Genomic DNA, 22756 nt, shown 5'->3' with positions numbered 1-22756 from the left:
CACCAAACATAGAAAGTTTTTTTTAACTATCACAATTTTTATTTTATCTAGCGTTTTTACTGGAATTCGAATCTTCGTTTTTTTCTTATTTCGCATATTACCGTTTTTGTTTCAAATTTAAAAATGAATGTATTTTTTACTCCCCGTTACCAGAAATGACAAAATTAGGTAATAATATAGGAGAATCAATATGATATAATTGGTTTTAAAACATGTATTAATAATAATGTAATAGAGTCATGATATTTTATTTTATTTTATTTTTTTATTTTATTGAAATAAACGACACTGAGTGCCTTTTACGTATTAGTTACAAATACAATTATATTTACATCCATGTAAGCATAAGTAATACATATCATTTAAAACAATATTATTTTTAACAAATTAAGAAAGTCTAAAAAAGATAAACTTTATAAAATAATAAAATATTACCAGCTATAGAATTATCGATAAAAAAAGAAAATTTGGTATCAGAAATACTTTGATCACGTTAAAAAAAAAACTAAGAAAAGATTTTTGAATAACATTAAACGAAAAAAAAAAAAATTTTTTTAAAACTAATACTTAGGTTAATACTATATATTTTAATATAAAAATAAATAATGATATAAAAAAAATGATGAAGAGAAATATTTTGTACATATAAATTAATTCAAGAAAATATTGGAGGAGTTTATGTACATGTATGTTATGCTTAGTCTGTATGATTTTTTATTATTGTTCATACTATTGGATCATTAAATTAATTGTCCCCGTTTTTTCCAAATGATGAGAACAAAAGGACGCAAAAAAAAATAGTCAATTATGTATTCTTATTCATTATTTTACAACAAATTAGTCAACAATTCGTAGTATTTTTGCCGTACACTGCGCAAATATTGCGAGTAGCTTCGGCAGCTTTATTCCATCGATTAAATGCGAATAAAAGGACGTGTTGACAATGCTCACATAAATCTTCTGACGTTGTATTTTGAAAGCTCGTGATAAAATAAAATAATGTATGTAACGTTAAAGAAAACACAAAATCTTGATCGGCAGCTTTATTCCATCGATTAAATGCGAATAAAAGGACGTGTTGACAATGCTCACATAAATCTTCTGACGTTGTATTTTGAAAGCTCGTGATAAAATAAAATAATGTATGTAACGTTAAAGAAAACACAAAATCTTGATCAACAGAAAATTTTCTTTGTAATGACGTATTTATTTATTTATTTGACACTTTATAAACATATACAATAAATATACATATAAGGGTGGGCATATTGCCTTGAGGCAATTTCGTCCTACCTACCCAAACCGTTCAGTTTGAGAAAATTATAAATTCATGGACATATTGAATCTTTCAATTTTATACAAAAATTAAAAGTAAAGATTAGGAAAAATAAATATAAATAAAAAAAATTAACACTTTACTATGAAGAGAGGAGAGGGAATTGGAAGGAAAGAAGAAGGATAAAGGAACAATTTAAATATTTAGATAGTGACATTTCAATCTCGACTTCAACGTACAACGTTTACCATTTTTAAATTAGGAATAAACAGACACATCTTATGTTACCACCTAATATTATTGTGACATAATATTAATATTCATGCGCTCAGCCCTCAAAAATGATGACATTTAACTCATACCCAAACGCTCAGTCATGCCCAGCGTGTATTTAGTCGTTCTTCGATCGTGACGTTTAGAACAGAAACCAAAATGCCTGCTTTTGTCATGAAAGTATGTAAAAACCTTTTGTTTTAACAGTGTAAAAAGGATTGAGTAAATTTTCATTGGTAAATATTTCTTCATCGGTGATTCACGAAGCTAAAAACAATTAATATTTAAATATTAATAAATTATTATGTAAAAATCTAAGCCTAGCGGCGCGATTGTGAAGCTCGTTTTACTTACAGGGCTGCACTGATAGGAATACGCTTTTAAATAATTTTTTATTAAGTATGGAGTTAGTTTGCTTACCATGCCTACTTTTTTGCATTATTTTACAAAACATTAAAACCGTCTTTATTCGTATATTTTGTTCTCTTTTGTTTTCCGCATAATATGAATAAATTATATTATGCTGTGTCCTTATCTTGTTTCTTGAAAAGTATGTTGTTAGCGTGAATGTTATTTATTCATGTAAAATATTTGTGAAGTTGATATTTGTGAAGAATATATGCCTTTTATATTTGTAACAATATATTTAAATTTCAATTCAATTATTTATTAACACTATTTTGAGTTTGTCTATATTTTTGTAGTCAAGGACTGAATTCAACACATTGTGGAGTTATTAATATTTATGTATTACAACATAGATGGAGATATTTAAGAGACGGAAATATAAAGATCTAGGCATTTACTAGGCTTATGACCTGTAATTAGTCGGTTTAAGAAGCCATTTTAGACAACGCCTAGACTTTCAAATTCCATTTTCTTAGATGTTGTATATAAGTTATTATGTATTTATTGTTTATTTATTTTTTTTTAAAAACTATTTTAAATACATGAAAAATCTTTTATTTTTGTGAAAAAAACAAACCATACGAAAGTTTTAAAATGTCTTCCTCAGCACAGGTTTTCCCAGTGACAAATACATTTTTAATTGCAGTATATAATATATTTATTTGAAGTATTTAATAAATATACATGTATTTTAAAATAAATATTTGAGTTCTTAAATCTTATATAGCGAATTGTAAATTACTCAATATTAAAAATGGAGTTTGAACCTTGAACCTCCGATTCATAAGTTAGCGATACCACCAACGGAACCACAACTCGATTCAACTCGATTATTGTACTTGAAATCAAGAAAGAATTTCTTTTGTTTTAAATTCCGCGAAGCAAGCACAAATGAAAAAATATATATTATTAGATTCTATTTTATTATTAAAAATCATCAATAACGTTTTTGTTATTTTGGATGGCTTTTTAATAATTGTAATGGAGTTCTACTAAATACCTGCATAATCAACCTTAAATTGTAATAATATGGACCTGTGCCATATGTTTTAATATTTCATTTCAAAGTTGAATTTTTTTTTAGGAAAACGAGTTTTTTTTATTTTAATATGTATTTTCTGTTTGTTTTTATTTATTTATACCCAGGCTTGATAAGTATATGAAGCTTTAGAAAAAAGCAAAATATATTTTATTACTTAAGAAAAGTAAAATATTTGGTACCTTTATTATTAGTATTTCCCTAATAAAACGTAATCTCCCTCATAGAGTAATGATTTTTTTACAGGCCATAGATATTTATTTTTGGCGAGCAATTATGTTTTCTTTTTTTATTAAATGATTTATTTCAGGCACAAGAACGATAAAAAAACCTTGAAAATTGCAAGGTTTTATCTTCCGTCTTCGAAAAAACGGTTTACAAATATGATATCTATTTATAAAAACCGCAAAAGTACCGAAACAAAAACTCGATTCTCATACTATTTCTGAAAAAAAAAACTACCACACCGGTTCATTTTTGGGGTGCGGAAAATGGGAAAAAGAACCGTCGATTTCGTTAATTTTACTAATAGACGTATACTTTACTTTTTTGCACAGTGTCGGAGAGGCATTAGAGAGAGCGACAGAAAAATAACTTTCAAATATCTATTCTTTAAAATTCCCAACCGCCGCATATCCTCTTAATGACGATAGCTGTCTTTTGCAGAACATTGTCCTTAATATATGTCCTTCTGATAATATAATTTGTCTTCCTTCTTTCAACGCGCGGTCGCGCTGTGACCTTTGCATACATTTTATCTGAAAACGGCTGACTTTTATTTTTTTCTTTCCTGAACTGATTGAACCTGGAGAATCTATTAATAGCACTTTATATTTTGTTATTTTTCTACTCTGTTTATTTTTCCACGTTGCAGAGCAGTAGTAAATGGATAATTTACGAGGCCCTGTGTAGTATTCATTTCATTTATATACGTTATCTAAGGCGTTAAAAATATTTTCCTACATACGTTTCTCGAATAATCAAATTGTGCAACATTTGCTCTAATTAAGTTTCAATGCATCATAAGATTCAAGTTGAAAAAAGCGTATTTTAATCGAAATTCACAGAAAAAAAATCTTGACATTATAATAATCATGGACATTATCATGTACATTTGAGTAGGCCGATGATGTATGAATTATTTTATTTTTTTAGACATCAAAGTGAAAGAGGTCTAAATCTTGCATTGTCTTATCTTGCATTTTGGATCACGTTGAACGTAAAAATAATTTGAAAAATATTCCATATAACTTTTTGCCCTCAACCGAGGTTTGAAGTTTGTAACTGTCTGAACATTTTTTTTATTATCTGATTTGATATTTTTTTTTTGTTGATAAAGATATAACTTTATCACATTACAAATTCGAAAATGTTTTAAAACTATCAAAATGCAAAAAAATTACACTCCCCGGAACTGATTCCGTTGAGCGCCTGACTAATATTGACGAAGATAATGGCTCACTAAAACAATGCTACCTATTTATTACAAAACAAAGTGCAATTTATGCCCTTAGCTGCTTATTTAATAAGGTTATAAAATGTAATTAGACTGATTTTCTTGCTTACGAAATGGCAGCCAGTTTGTCGCAAAAATGGACTTTTTCGAAAACTTCAAGCTCTGGTTGAGAGCCAAAAGTAGTGTTAAATATTTTTTTATATGTTTGTGATAACGAATAATTCAAAAGGAAACTTTTTAGACCCCTTTCATTTCAAAATTCGGAAGACAAAAATATTGGCCCATCCTAATGTTATTTGACCAATGGATGGAAAGAAACGAAGATCCTAACATTTAAAATAAATTTTAAAATGTTAATGTTTTTATTATGAAGATTTCCATGACACTCAAAAATTAAAAAAATGTTTTGTTAAACATTTTAAATTCCTGTAGTTATCCTTTATCCGTGATGATGCATAAGCGTACTGCATCATTTCACAAAATGCAGTGTATATCGATAATTTGTTTCATGAAATGTATTAATCATACACCTCAAGTTCCAGTCCGTAACAATAAGAAATATTGTAGTTTAAAACCAGCATCTTAATAATTATTTTACGTCGACCTTACCGAAACTTGTAACCTCAGAATGATACTTGTCAAAAGCGCAAATCTTTTAATATACCACCAGGCGGAATAACCTTCATCTGATTTTAATTTTCTAGATAGTTCAATTCATTATTAGGGTTTTTGTTGTATTAAACTTTATTTTTTATTCCTTCTGGACACGGAGTAAATGCATGTTAACGATGTTATTTTTATGAACCTGAATCAAATCCCTCGATTCAGGATAGGTAGATTACATATAAAGGTACAGTAGGCTGAATAAATAATCAAATAAAGGTTTTATCTCCCCTCGCGTTCCCTTTCACTGGGGTAAGGCGGGTGTGCCCCCAGCTAGCCGACCTTCAAGGGTAATGAGATTTTCTCTCGTTACTTCAATAAAAACAAGCAAAGTATGCGAGGTATGTTTCTCAATTAAATTCGGAATTTTATCCTTTGGTAAATTTCAAGAATTAATAACAAAACTATGGACCCATACTTATTTAGTTCAAATGACATTTTCTGCACGTTTTATATATTTCACGTCGTATCGTTAAATAAAAATACAGTTTATAATTAAAGCATTCACTTTGTGGTCAAATATTTGGCGACGCATAATCATTTTTCTGGAATGCTTTTCATAATCAATTCGAAATCAAAATTAAAAGTGGAATCGAAAATTAAGAAAAATCACCAAAAAACAAAGGAATTCCTTCAAACAGTTTTTTGTAATATTTATATGATTCTTGATATAAATCAATCAAATATTTTCGATGAAATGTTATTTAATATTTGTGTATAACCACTTACCGACTATTCTGTGTCTACTGGTTTCGTGATGTACCCATCTCTTCGTCAGGACATCTATCAAACCAACATTCAAAACCCACTACAAAAATAATACAATATTAAAAATCGGGTTGTGGTTCTGTGGCTAGTATCTCGGACTCACGGACCAAAGGACCGTGGTTCGAATCCCACTCTACCCCAACTTGGTTCCCAATTTCTAATGGTGAGTTGTTTACAACTCGTTGAAAATGGCCGTTAAAATTAAATATTTGGGTAAATCATAAGAACGGAAGTATTTCTTTTCTTTTAAAAAAAAAAGTTTAAAATATTAAAATATTTAACATTAGGAAGACTTTAGATAATTGTCACCCTGTAATTATTAATCTCACGCTCCTCCCTTCATTCTGTCTCTTCCTCCTCTTTTTCCAACTTTTTCTCCCACAACATAAAACATTTTCATAACCTAATCAGTGCATGTAAAGGTTGCCCACTAAATGCTTCGCATGTTGTTTTTATATTTCTGTGCAACAACTATGGTGAAGGTAGGATTGAACGTGTTAGTTTAATTTGTGTCCTCACAAAGAGACGGGTACGTCCCGAAACTGGTAGACTTAGAATAGTCGGTCAGCGGTTATATGAAAGTATTTAATATTTTATTGGTTTATAGTATCGAGAATCTTATATATATAGCAAAATCTGTATGAAGGAATTCCAATGCTTAAGGGTGATTTTAATGCATAAAAACCGAAATATTTTAATCTTTTTGGTAGAGGATTTTTCTCATTAAATATTTATGAATACATTTTTTCTTTATTGTAGATTTCACTAGCATTTTAATTTTAAATAGATATGTGAAGTATATCGAAAAAATTGTAACGCGTCGCCAATTGAAACATGCCTTTTCTCTACAACAAAAACGTTTAAAATAGTTTACTTTTCAAAGTTTGCATATTTCGATTAAATTTTTGCATTTAAACATATCCTAGATGCATTATATTCGTTAAAATGAAAGTCGTTTTTCTAACGACGGGTATGGCTTGCAAAAATACATAATGATGTATTTTTCGATCAAACATTGCCTATAAATTATAAATCTGTAATATCCATGGTTCAGTAGGACGCGAATAATTCTACCATGGATGAATAACACATCATTTCTGAGAAAATAAATCGTTATTCCTTCCTTGCCAAGCGATGATTTATATGGAATAATATTTTTGAAAAAAATTCGTCAGTAAGTTTATCATTTTTTCATGCAAAACATTAACTTGACGTAAAATATATTTTCTAATGTAATGTTATTTAGGACAACGTAAGAAATCAAAATAAGCTTATTTACAAAGGATTACTTTCAAAACAAGACCTTTATAAGTTACTGAAAGCTTTCGCGAGAATACTCTTAGAACAAATTGATTTAAAACGAATCTCTTTCAAAGGAGTATATTATTATCACAAACCATATTTGCTCAATCTTAAAACATCTACACGTACGTTTATAAAAGCTTTTGGGATTCCCACAAAGGTTTTGCTTTCAAAAGTCGATATTTGATTAGTTCGGGTAAGGTATAAACTTACTTTCCAGGTATAATTATATTACCAATGTATACATATATCGTAGGCGCAAAAGAAAATCAACACTCGCAGAGTTTTATTTGAGTTTTCCTTGTAGAAAACGAAATTCGGAATGATTAATAGGAAATTAAAGGACTTTATATTTTTTTTGACTAGTTAAAAAATGTTTTAGTAAGAAACTCCATAAAACATTTATTTTCTGAATCGCATGGTATACGCGCTTTTTTAAATTTCAATAAAAAATGACAAGAGGCCTCCTTCTTTTTTTACCCTTGTAAGATGATATTCTGAAATAAAAGTAAGTGATACCATGACATGTTGACAGATGTCAGCTAAAAATCGTCCACCTTAATTTTTGATGACGGGCTTTAGCGAAAAAGTCAATTGTGTCTAGAAAGCAGCATAAAATCAAAATGGAAATGTTTTTAAGTTGATCTCTCTTATTTTGATAAAAAATTTAATTAAATAATGAATTTTCATTGACAAATTCAATGTTGTAAATGTAATAGGTAGTTACATCAAATTATATCAAAGTAAGGCTTTAACATCGTACTCCCGTTTGAACAAATCTTTAGTTGACGGTGGCTCGTGCAAATAAATTTTAACGATAGTTTTATTTTCGTTCATTCATGATCAAAGCTCTGAGGTCAGTAAGTGATAATGCGATAAATATATAAAGTAAGAGTAGGTACCTACATTATGATTTTAATGTCTGAATGCTGGTGTTAATATGTTAAATAAATATTCTGTTTACACAAACATTTTCTTATGCAAGGATTGCGTTGACTGTAAAGTGAAAATGCGCAACCAAAGTTAATGGATTGTACCTACTGATGGTATATACGGAAATCTGTTTTTTTTAAACAAAAATCAATTGAAAGTTTCATCAATACTTTACCGATCTAAAAACTATTTATCACATAATTGTATAAAATTGAAAATACAGAGTTTTAAGTAGGGTATTTGGTGTATTGATTAAATGTAAAGTATTTTGAAATCGAAGTTAGTTAGATTGAAATATGTATTTTTTTATTGTTCAATTTTACAAATTAACTTAGGAAATCAGAAAAACTAAACCATTTATTTTCATTTTGATACATACATAATATTGAAAAGACATAATTCAACACTAAACAATAAAAAATCTGCAGATGAAGTACACATAATTCTTGTAGAGACTTCTTTCTCGGCCAGACAAAACATACTTGGAAGCGCTCAAATAGGAAGTCCTACCCCACACGCCCTATTCTCCAAACATTGTTCTTTGCGATTACCACTTGTTACTATCGATGACTCATGACCTGGTCGAGTAGCACTTACATTTTCATTAAGATGCCAAAAAATGGCTCGATTCGTGAATAACCTTAAAAGCACTGGGGGCTCCTGACCGAAAACATTGGCGGTGCATTTTGTCAAACTGTATATTATTCAGTTCAATAATATTATAATAATATGATAGGTCTAACGTGATAAACGAGCAAAAGTATGACAGCCCGCGCATCGGAACCAGAAAGTTAAATGCGTCTAACATAATACGCACGTTATAGTTAACTAAATTCGTACTAATATCATGCCATTACGCATGTTCAAAGTGACATTACAAACGAACTTCAAATCTGCGCATGCGTTGGCAATGCCCGGAATATGAATATTATCTTCTCTCTCGAACGCACAATTCATCGCTACGAAGCATTGTCTGTCTCGCACAAATGACGATTTTAGGAGATATGTTAAATTTTTACAAATTCAGGGTAAAAGATTGTGCAAAACATAAAATGCACTGGGACGATTGTGCATGCGTACGCAAAATGAGGAAATTGTCCGCTAGAGTCGATTTCGCTAGATCTTTTTGCGCTATAGTAGGGCCAATTTAATATGTCACATTTGACACTTCATTAAAATTCAACAACATAACCTTGTAAGGGCGGTAGTAAAATATTATTTATTTTTTCGAATTTAGAACTGCACAATTGCTTAACTTTTTTCAATTACGATTACATATTTATTGTAATAATGACAAAAGAAGGTAATTTTATGATTTATTTTCACTAATAAACCATTCTAAACATAATAAGCTGTTTCTGTTCTAAACGTCGTTACAATGTTGCATCAGTGAATCCTTTTTCTTTTCAAACACTAGGGATGTTACCCAGAAATATCGAATGTTGATAGTTTTGTTAAATTATGTACATATCTTATTTTGTTCCTTAAATTTAAGATAGAAAATAATAATGGGAAAGGGATTTAACTTATGATTTTGAAAATAAAATTACAGTACCTATAAGTATTTTTTCATAGCAACTGAATTCAATTGACATATATTATGTTTAAAGTCCGAATCGATTCATTCACTTTAATCGATATTTTTAAGCAGGTTACCTCACTATGAAGCTAAAACTGAAAAATGTCAAATGTGACCTATTAAATTGGCCCTACTATAGTATTGAATATTATGATGTTTACGTGTATAATATTGCAACGAATCCCTATTTCTTTCTACCTACTTATAACATATTTTTACTCTCAATAAAATTACTAATTTATTTACACAAATTTTAACTTGGCAGTGCACTGCACTTATGCACATACTACGAAACCGCCTCTGCTTAAAAGAGAAGTATTTTTTTCGAGATCGTATTCGTATGCTGCCACAAAGGTGGCAGAAAGTAATCGCTAGCGTTGGACAATACTTTCAGAGACATGTTTTTCACCATATTTTTTTAGTAAATCATTAATTTTCACAGCGAAAAACTTATTCAAGTCCTCAATCCAAAAAAGTACTGAATTCAAGTTTTTCCTTTCCATTGAAAGCATTTTTTCTCTTCAGTATTTCCAAGGATTTGCAACAAAACACATCAGCCAACCTATTTCGAAATTGGGTATTCAGCGTTTCGCTTCGCTCTCATACAAATCAGAACCACATTTAACCTTTTGTAATTAGTCATATTATACCAAAATATTATAAACATCGCTTTCTTGTTTGCGTACCTACATCTATACTCCCTTAACCTATTTGTCTTCCTCAATGAAGAAATTATTTATTTATGTTAATGTATAATTCATTTAAACATTCATATATAATTATGAAATATGAAAATTTTACATCTTAATCTATTTGAATTAAAATTACCATTGCTAGAAATTATTTTTCAAAATTCTTACATTTTTTGTTTGGAATAATAGATAAACATTATAGTTGTCAGAAATATTTTGGGTTTGTCCAAATGTTCACGTACATGGACTAGATTTCACCCTCTTGGGCATTATCAACAGAGAGAAGGACATTTTTGAGAAGGTAATTTTAAATTCCATTAATTTACAGGACGTTTCACTTACCTGTGATTGGCTGAAATGATGGCTTAAGACACTGTGTCCCATTTACCGCTATGCCATTTGTCTAAAAAAGAAACTGTTTTACTTCACAAAAATCAGCAGATGAAATGGTTAGGGTAACACAAAGCAGTTGCTTGACAGATTTGAAGATGGACATCGTCATTCCCCTCCTCGCGAACATAAATATATAACAAGGGCAAGAAATAATATCTTTCTCAATATTCCTCCCTTTAACACACATTTGGACAAAGGTCCAGGATTATTTTTCTTCAAATTGTTTAATATGCTTCCTTATAAAACTAGGTTAACCGTAACAAACATTATTTCAAAAGAGAAATTAAAATCTCGCTGAAGAAAATTAGGATAGAAGAAACAGAAAAAATATTTTACATAAGAAATATGTAAAAAAATTTTTTCGAACACTACAGTCTTCCTTAGAACAGATTTTCCTAGTAAAGAGACTCTTACGCACCTAATAGTGCATAGGGCACTGCATTGGTGCACCAATCGCAGGGTATCTGGATTTTTTTGTTACATGAAGATAAGATGATGAGTCTTACGCTTCAGGTATCAGTCCAGGGACTATAAAATATTTTAGTACGAAAACCCCCCTTTAAATAAGTATTTCATTTCAACCATGTCGGGAGTATATTAGTAAAAACAAAAAAAAGCTCGCCGTTAAATTGTAAAGCTAAAATTGTGTCCATTTTTTTAAGAAGATGAGAGTTTTTGAATTAGTTAAACCTCTTTTTAGACATGTTGAGGATTTTTTCCAAAATCCCTCATTTGGCCCACAGTACTCGTATTTGATTTTCCGGAAAATGAGTCAGCCAAAAGCTAATATCACATTTGTGAACCAAATTTCACATGAACTTTGTAGTGTTTTCAATTTATTTTTGTGCCGTGAATTGAAGAATTTCAGATTATGACAATGGCAACTGGTTAGTTTTTTTTGTATTTTGAAAAAGGAAATGTCGGATGTTACACAACCCGCTTTGAATATTCTTTGTACATTTATACAATTGGTAGATATCTTTTTATTTAAATTTATAAAAATTAAAAAGTATGTCTGGGATCATAATTAGTCGCGATTTGGAATCAAATTGATAATAATTAGGCTGTCTTTGCATATTTTTTGTGCATTATTAAAAATAAAACATAATTTGGAATATTTTGAGTTTGAACAAATGTTTTTAGACAAAATACTGAATTTCACTTACAAGAGAGTTATTAAGATTAAAAAAATACAACAGAGATGGAGAAAATTTAAGATGAAGAAGTATGGAAGTCTAGGCATTAACTGGGATTATGACCTGTCATGGGCTGGTAAGATCAACAGATATAAGAATTGGTGAATGTAAAGTGGCCACTTTTTTCATTTATTTATCCAAATAATAAAAATATATTGTACACTTTTTAATATTTCAATGTTTTACAAAAACAAAAATCCCACTAGCCGCTTTATGTGGCTTGTTGGTGGAGATTTATATTAATATAAATTTATATAAACAATATTTTGAGTTTGTCCAAATTTTTGTAGACAAGGACTGGATTCGACTCCCTGGGGAGCTGTTTATATTAACATTTTATAACAGAGATGAAGAACATTTAAGATGAAAGAAAACAGATGAAATAATTGAAGGAATACAGATGTTCCAATATAGGCAGAATGGTGAATGTTACACAGTGTGTAAAGTGGCCACTTAAACCAGCCATTGACAGGTCATAAGCCCTGTAAATGCCTAGACTTCTATATTACCTTCTCTTAAATGTTCTTCATCTCTGTTATAAAATGTTAAATTTATATAATGTTACTAAAATTTTAGATTTTTTTTATTTTTTTATATAGTTGACTATTTAACTGAAACCGGTCAGTGACATATCATAAGCCGTGTATATTCCAAGACTTTCATATTTCTTCTCATAAGTATTCTCTCTTGCTGTTGTAAATTGTAAGAAATAGTTTGATTGTATTTTTTCAAACATTATTTATTTTTATTAATTTATGCATTTATTTTAAATAACACTTGTTTAAATATAAATGAATTAATAAAGGCTTTAAGGGTGTGCCCGTGTCAAGCCTTAATAATTTATAATAAAAAATACGTAGCAAAATTAATTAGATTTAATTATAACAACATGTGATGCAATAGAATAACAATCCAGAAAATCAAGGAATAAGTAATAAATAATAAAATTCCAAAGAATACAATTTAAAAAAGATAATCAGATATAAATATAATAATATAAATTATACAAATTTAGATTCATACATAATCAAATAAACAAAATAATAGTATTATTGCAATCAATAGAAAACGAATATATATATACGAAAACATAATAACTCACTCTATATTATAAATAGGCGCTATAAATAATATGCCAAATAAAAGTTAGTACCAAATTAAATAATGCAAAAATACATAATGAAAAAACATAAAAATATCTATTAAAAACTACAATTTGTGCTAAATGCTAGACGGACCATATTTTAGAGTGCGAATAAGAAAGTCTAGGCATTTACAGAGCTTTTGGACTGTCATGGACCTTTTTTCTATATTTTTTTGTTAAAACCAGAATGTATTATCTTTTCTCTGTTTTAATAAAAATTTTAATTTTACCAAAATATTTCAATTAAGGGGCCATTTTCAATGAGTTTTCAATAACGCAATATTTTAAATTAGAAACCAAGACTGAATTAAATTCCCTTAATCTTAAAGATTAACAAATTACAACAGAGAAGGAGAACAAATTTCCGCGTTGCATTGTATACTACATAGTTGAAATATTGAAAAAAAAATATTGGCATTTTTTTCTCACATGGTGGTACACAGGAAACTGCAAATATGCTTTTATTATTGCTTATTTTAGTCATTCGTTGTATAGTAGGTGATCAATTTTATGCTAAAGAAACAATTTTAAGGAATCTTACAGAGTTCAAACACCGTATCAAACGAAAAAATCTTTAACGGAATATAAACACCTAAACCCATGCTTGAAAAAAAAAATTATAAAATTTGAAAATTATTCATAAAAACGTGGAAACTGCAAATTGAAAATGATAATTTGTTATTTCTTTACCCCTTTACTCCCGGACCGTATTTATTTAGTCCTGTCGCTACTGAAATAAATATTTAATTACTGATTTTTCTAATTATATCCCTTTTTTGCGTATGTTAGTAGTTGAAATTACACACCAATTTTTATTTTTAGTTTTAGCTTCTGAAGTGTTATTCTAAACCGCCTTTTCGGCAAAAAAAAACAGTTTTTCTCGTGCATTTTTTATGTGAATACACGAAATAATACAGCCGCGAGAATGTTTGGAATACCACCCCTAATTACTTTTTTTGGTTGAAGAGAAATTTCTGTCGTCCTTTCCAACGATATCTAATCCAAATTTTCAATACATTTGACTAAAAGTAAACTTATTGCATTGAGCATACAAATGTATATTGTAAGAAAATAACTTTTTTTTTCATCGACTTTGTCAATTAATTATCAATTAGTTTTAAGTTGGCCCAAATTTTTGTGGACAAAAACTGGATTTAATCCTCTAGGAAGCTGTTAATATGAACGTATTACAATAGAGATAAATAACATATTACAGAAGGGAATATTTATTTAATTTATTTAATGAACACTTATTATATAATGAAAAGGTAATTTAAAGATGCATCTGAAGTTAAATTTGCATTTTGGGTCATTAACATAAATGACCACTTAAATTAGCCAATGATCTCAATTTCATGTGTTTTCCCGATATTATTTTTGTTTTTACCGGGCTTTTTTATAGTCTTTGCTCTTCACATTGTAAAACACTTTATGATTTTTCACAAAATCAATCGAAATTTTGTCAATTTCGCTAGTCAACACCACGTTTGTACTTATTTTGACAGGTAAATATGTTCACCGCTATACAAGAAAAACCAATTGAAGACTGTTCACATTGCTATGGCGGCCGTTTTGCGAATGGCGGCACAGATGTTTGACGTTCTGTCCACAATCAAGGCTATTTAGGAAACCAGCACCATTGATCTGCGTATGCAACGTTTTAATGACGTTATTTGTCACAAAATTACGGCCGCTAGATGACAGCACCGCTCTCCTTGGAAACCATAGTTTTACTGTGAATTCTGTTTGAGGCGGTAAGCAGTGCATAATAAAAAATATTAATTAAAAAATCAAGGCAGTTTTATTCCTGTCACCTCTAACTGGAGTAAAACCTTCCACGCATAAAATCTTGTATTCGAGACCATGACGTAATGTCCCACCATCGTCAACACAAGATTGAAAAAATACCCTAAATTTTCACTGAATAATTCCTTTTATGCATTCCGAATACTATTTTTCTAAATCTTAAGAAATTGATTCAGATTCTGAAAGGGTTAAACGTACATTATAATAATACCTTAATTTATTTTCGTACGGTATTTCTTATATTCAATGTTATCTTTGTATTTTCCCGGCATCAAATTCCCATTAAATCTTCCGAGGCTCTTTCAATTTATATTCAATCAATATCGTATATTTTTTGTTCAAAATCAGCAAAACTTTTATACCTAAGGGCAGCGCCGGCAACCATCTGGCCTAGATTGAAAGCTCCTACAAAAAACATTTCCTAAAGCTTAAATATCGAGCTTTATACAGCCCTTGTATAACTTGACGCCTCTATAGCGAAAAAGGTTAAGACGGTTTCGCAATTGATTGGGATGAAATTGATCCTAAAGCGAAATATTCAGTTTCATTTTTCAATTGACTCATTTAGGATTCTTTTTGTCAAGTATAAATTAATATTAAATATAAATAAATGCTCTCCTTGATAATTGTCTACAAAAATATACTCTGAAATTTTGGATTGAATTTTTGATATTTTTTTTATTTTCCTTAACCCTTTACTTTTCACTATATCCTATAGGATAAATATAATCTCTTTTTTCATGAACCAAAAAACGAGTAAAACTCTACTAAAAAAAGTTCTCTGCCTTATCAAAATTCATAATAAACGTTGATTAAAGATTTTTTTAAATTTTATTTTTTATTTATTTAAATATATATTATAAAGTAATGCCTAGTAGGAGAAGACCCGTGCTAATGCAGACTCGCATATATTTTTATTAATAAATTGTCATATACATACACATACACATACACGTGTGAATCCTTATTCATACACATACAAACACGCACATATACTCATATATATGCACATATATATACATATATATGTACACATACACAAACACATTCATACATATATTCACACACATATACATAAACACCTTATATACACATACATACATCTATATATATATATATATATATATATATATATATATATATATATATATATATATATTTATAAATTTTACCCTTCTTGTCATTGTATTGTTGTGTTTAAATTGTCTTGATATATTTATATTTTTGATTCTGAATCCTTTCGACCATCAAATGTGTAAAAAAATGTTTTTTTTGCTAGGCCAAGATTAGGGTGAAAATAAAATAATAATTCATTTAATAGTTTTTTTAGCTTGTAACTAATTAAAACTAAATTTTATGAAAAAAAATTTTTTATGTGTTTTGGTTTTAGTTTTTATTTTTATGTAGGAGCGAATGAAAAATACAGTTCTGTGTGTGAAATAGACCGGAAACCTGGAAAAATATTGTCGACTCGATGGCTACTCTCGGGTAAAACTCCTGAACAAGGAAATCGAGTGGAGATAAGTGCGCTTCCTACCGTTGTGCTTGGCGTGTTCGCCAACTATGTTTGAGGTCCTTGGTTTAATTTGTGGCAGCGAGTACGTGAAATATTGATTTTAAAGGTGGTTCTACATTGCTATATTTCATTGTTCCTAGACTAGTACCTGGAGCGTGAGACTGATAATGTAATAAATCTCTTTCCATGAAAAAATGATCAAGATACGATGCAATTGGAAAACAATAAAAGTGCCTTATGCACTCTGAATTGAGTTGATGATTTAAACAAAATATAACCATTACTAGCGGACCTGACAGACGTTCTGCTGCCGAAACGTTGGCTTGCCTGCTATGAGCTGGTTCACTAAACGTTTTTTTTTAATTCGAATTTTCGATAAACTATATCGTGGACATACAAGAGAAATTGACCAAGTGACAAAATCTATAATGCTCAGGGGAGCCATTTTAGTGTTTTTCTAGAGTTCAATTGCTTCTCAAAGATCAGATTTTTCAAGTAGGTGGTTGGTAATATTACTTTATATGTACGGTACTTTCAACTTTAATGTCAAGTTAAAACATATATAAAAAACATTATCACTTTTACATAAAAAAAAACAATTAAAGCAATTAGTTAATTTTATCTGTAAAATTTTACATGAAATTTGGCAGATAATGATTTTTGTTTTGTTCATTGGGGGAGGTAGTATTTTATTTTATTTTATATATTATGTTTTTGGTATTTATTATTTCAATTTTTTTTTTAAAAATATTTATGAATGTTAATCAAACCCAAAAATACAAAACAAACGAAAAAAACAAATAATTAACAAGTGTTACGTAATAATCTAAAGAATCAATTTTATTAATTTACTTTTTATAAAAAAAACCGTATCTGTCAAATACAAAACATATACTAACTTACTAACTACTGACTACTGACTCTAACTAACTCTTCACTGGTGACATCACCTACAAGTAAAATTGACTAACTGTTACTTGGTCAATTCTTTGGATCTTAAATTTACTAATAAAAATGACTATGTGTGTTGATCAGTTTTACTTGTCAAAAATCTGTGAGCTTCTATCAAATAGTCACATATTTTAAAAATTAAATTATTTTATTATTTTTAGAGTGTCGGATCAACTTGGCATTTTTACCACTGAAGCATTATGCTAATACGATGTCAAAAAGTCAATAATCTAAATTTTGGCATTTTTGCAAATGGTCACTTTTACTTGTATAACCACGATATGTATAATAATATATATTTGACATTGATTTTGACAGTTCAATATTTTGGTTTTATTATTGGGTGATTTGCTGTTGCCCAAAGCAAAATTAAAAAAGGGCAATATTACCAGCAGTATACATATTTTTTTCTGTAAGTTTAAGAATAATTAATATTCAAATATTGAATTTAAGTAGATACCGAAGTAATTGTTTATGGTTGAATTCCAAAACATAAAAGAAATATTTTTTTATATATCGAATTATTCTTGTAAATGTCAAACTCCGCTCTTCTCACAAACTTTCTAACAGGGGTGCACTTATGTAAGAATACGATTTTTAAAAATGTATCGAATGTCAGTTAATATTATTTTAGTATCCAGTAAAAATAAATAAATAAGTAGAAATTATACAGAATTTAGGGAAAGAATCTGACTGAGATCCACAAAAAACGGATTCTGTTTGTAATTATTCAAAAGCAAACTTTTTAGTACACAAAAAGACAACATCCTTCCATTTATTTTTATATGCATTTTCCTCGAATGGTAGATCGATGAATAAAACATTTATACTCCCAAATTATTTTTAACTTATAAGATTACAGAGTTGTTTATCTACGAACATGCGCAGAGCTAAGATCGACATTTCTACGAAACCCGCACGTTAATTGGTTGGGCCGTTAGGGAGTTCAGTGACATCACACGTACAGAAGAATTATATATATAAAGATAATATGTACATAGCGTACTATTATGTAGAAATCGGTGTAAATTCATTTAAAATAATACTCGTATACAATATATCTACATAATAATATAAATAACAAAAATGACTGAGGTTTTTTTTAAATCTTGTTAATAGTATATCAAACTAACCAAAAATACTATTTTTAAAAATGTTTGTGTTGTGTGGCCTATGATTTTTTGATGTTTTGTAATTTGGAAATTGCTCCCCCTCTGACGTCATAAGTATTTGTCGGTGAGTTCTGCTTATTGGTGAGTTGGCTTTACGTAAAACCAGATTATTATAATTATATTACTATTTCAACACTTTATCCTTGGATTATTAAAAAAACTTGTGATCAAGTTCATAGTAGTTTATTTTATTTATTTATTTTATTTTATTTTTTTAAAAATCATTAAACACAAAGTATTTTACAAGTATAATACGTTGAATTACATTCCCAGGAGTTACAAAAACTCAATTCGGGACATAAATAATATTAACATTACAAAAAAGGCACATATTGAGAACAACAAAGAAACAAAGCAAGTTAAGCACCTTTATAACTAAATATAGCACAACAATATATACACAAAAAACCTTTTCATTTTATTTTAATATTTTTTTCGTACATTTTAGATAAACTTTCAAATGCTCTTATTTTTACCACGTGTAAGACCACATTTTTTTAACCCAAATTCCTGTTGCACTAAACTACCCCATTATATTGAACAAGCAAAAAAAATTGCAAATAAAATATTTTAAAAATATATTTGTGATGCATTACAAATTATTATATTTTAAACTTATTTTTTGTTTGAATAACATGTATTTGCGTTTTTATGTTCTAATTAAGCATTTCAATTTTTAGGGCCATTAGGGCCGTACAAAAAGTTGTGACTTACTATTAGAAAATTTGAATGAAATTACGGTAGAGTGCGATTCAACCTCGGACCTCTGATCTATGAGTCCGCGACACTAGTCACGGTTTCACAACCCGATTAGAACACTATAAACAATAAACGAAATTTCTTGAACGCGACAAAAAAAAATAGTTTTTACAATTAAACTAATTTGTATGAAAACTAAAATACGTACGTTGGTACGCGAAACAAACAATTATTTTCTTTCTTTCTTGTATGAATATTTTATGGTTTTCCGTTGGGCGTATTTATTTATAAAATCCGCTGACTGCGTCATTACGTATTAACGTACATTTTTTATTATTATCCAATGGCATTTGTGATGAATTTGGTCTCCGAACCCATATTTGAGGGGTTGGGTTGGTTTGTAAGTTCGACGGCAATTTTGCCGAGGGATGTAGACATAATTTAATAGCTACTGTAAAACCCTTAGGCAAAACAACTTGCGTTAATGGAAATGAAACATTGATAATAATATCCTGGTTTTTTTACGGAAAAAACCAATTCATTTGAAAACGTTAATGAGAATACTCATTCGATGTTAATGCCTTTTAATTCCCTTTGCTAAACAAAAATCACGTTTGTTGGTTAATGGTGACCTCTGTCAATGTATTATATTTCAAATATAAGATTTCATTAAAATAAATTTCTTAAAATAATTAAACATTTATATTAGTATTTTTGAATAAATTATTTAACGGTGTAAATGAAATTTCATTTTATTTATTAAAAGAAAACAAGAACCATTGTAACACAAAAAAAACAATATTCACAAATATACCAAAATTAAAGGCCAATTAAAGTTGTCTTTATAAAAGTAAATACAATGCAAAATAATATAATAGTCGTGAAAAGCTTCTCCGTATAATTCCACTTGTAAAAAATTTAAATAAACATGGCATTTGATTTCGTTTTGTGATTTTTAAATACAATGAGGCTTTAGATTAACCTTCATGAAGGTTAGCTTGTGCTACAGACGATAATACAAGATGTTTGCCGGCAGATTTGACATGAAAATTTCTAACAATAATATTTTGAAGGAAATATTATTTTTTCTAAATTTGTTTCAACTGAGAGGGAAAACATTTTTGAGAAGGGAATACGATTATTTAGGCATTTACAGAGTCTATGACCTGTCAATGGCTGGTTTAAGTAGCCACTTTACACATAGTGTATCATTCACCGTTTTTATGTTGTTTAAACATGCATATTTCTTCAAGTCTTCCATTTGTTGACTTTTGTGAAATAAAGGAGCTGAAACCTTTATTACATGGGTAAGATTGATCCGACTGGACCAATGCACTTACCAGGCAACGCTTAAAAACAATTTTTAATTTTTTATACTTCTTCTTTTACCAGTTAGTTGATTCAACAATGTTTTAAGTCTGTCCACATGTTTGCCGACAGGCTGAATTTCTTTTCTAGGTTGAGATCTAAATTAGTTTCCACAAAACTTGCATCAACATTCGCATTGTAAATATTCTTAGCCGTTTTTTCGCTGTCCATTCGTTGTACATGTCCAAACCAGCGCAGAACTCCGTTCTTGATTTTGTCGATAATGCTTGTCTCAGCCTTACAAACATAATGTACGGATCTCAACATTTGTGCATCTATCGTACATAGTTTTATCACACATTCGCCTGAAACACCGCATTTTGACAGCATTCAGCCTTCTTTCATCCCTGTTTTTCCAAGTCCATTCTTCGCTCCCATACATCAGGGTCGGGACCAGGACTCTTTTTCGAACTGCGAATTTCGCCTCTTGCGACAAAAATTTGTTTGCCAAGGTTAATTTAAGTGCACCGTTCACTCTGTTCTCGGCACTCACGCTCTTTTCAATATCTTTCTCAGTCATTCATCCCTAGTAAACATACTTCCCAGGTACACAAATTCGTCTACCTGTTTTAGTATAACCCCATTCACTGTGTTTTTACATTTAGTCATACTTTCATTTCTTTCAAAAACCATCACACTCGATTTATCGACATTCATCAGCAAATGATTCATAAACACTTTGATAATCCAAAAGCCCTAATTTAATTATATTCTACGTTTGTCAGAAGCCATTTGGAATACGCATCTCAGATATAAAATCCCCAGTATGCTATATATATAACAAGAATAGAAAATATTCAAAACAAAATTATAAAGTACCTTAAATACAAAACCGGTATTTCTTATGTATCAACTCTCACTGCCTCCACCTACCATGGAATCACTTCTCTACAATACCGCAGGGTGTGTGCGGACAAACTACCGCTTCACAAAATTATGACAGGAATAGTTGAACGTACAGAAATACTTAGTTCAATAACAATACATGTGCCAGCCAGGATTTGTAGACGGTACCAAAAGGGTAGAGTTAGAGCAAAGATTTATTGGAATAGTAGATGAGTTACAGAATAGTGAGAAACATAATCTGTCTATTGATGATAGAGTAATAGACAAGTTTTCTATAGGGACCACCTGTTTCATGTACCAATAACTAAAACATTGCATGTCAAAAATGCTTTTTTTCGTAGGACTTTTTCAGTGTACAATACAAAATTTAAAGATATAGATTACACAAACATCACTCTGTCAGATTGAAAATTTACATTAAAAATGCATCATGTAACTTAGTAGACATAATAATAAATACGTACATCTCCCTTCTCCTCCTAATCCTCTCTTCAAGCATTCTTGTCTTAATCCCGCCCAATTTACAATAACTTGCCGTTCTTAAAAAAAAAAAACTTTGATTATGGAAAAATATTTACGAGTACATGAAAATAACATTTTTATATGTTTAAACTTTTATGTATTTATTTAATATGTAATATATTTTCTTGAATAACTTTGTATACTTTGTGGAAATCTGTTATTAGTTCTGAGTTTATACACTATATCTGTTTGTTTACTATAAATATATATGTAGAACTGTTGATTTGACAAAAAAAATAAAAAAATAAAATAAAATAAAATGAAATAAAATGAAATAAAATGAAATGAAATGAAATAAAATGAAATAAAATGAAATAAAATGAAATAAAATGAAATAAAATGAAATAAAATGAAATAAAATGAAATAAAATGAAATAAAATGAAATAAAATGAAATAAAATGAAATAAAATGAAATAAAATAAAATGAAATAAAATGAAATAAAATGAAATAAAATATAATAAAATAAATTAAAATAAAATAAAATAAAATAAAATAAAATAAAATAAAATAAAATAAAATAAAATAAAATAAAATAAAATAAAATAAAATAAAATAAAATAAAATAAAATAAAATAAAATAAAATAAATTAAGATAAAATGAAATAAATTGCTTCCCTCGCATACACCGTAGACTTTTGTATAAATAAAATAAAAAAAATATCGCTCTGCCGTCATTGTTTCACAATTACAAAGAATGAACCAATTACACCTCGACCGGAAATGGCGTACCAAACAACGGTCTCCAGGCTATG

Source organism: Micrasema longulum, unplaced genomic scaffold (genome assembly GCF_059751315.1).
Source record: "Micrasema longulum isolate JH-2025_06_02 unplaced genomic scaffold, ASM5975131v1 h1tg000638l, whole genome shotgun sequence".
Lineage (NCBI taxonomy): Eukaryota > Metazoa > Arthropoda > Insecta > Trichoptera > Brachycentridae > Micrasema > Micrasema longulum.
The sequence above is the reverse complement of the archived record's forward strand: the minus strand, read 5'-3'. Positions refer to the sequence as shown.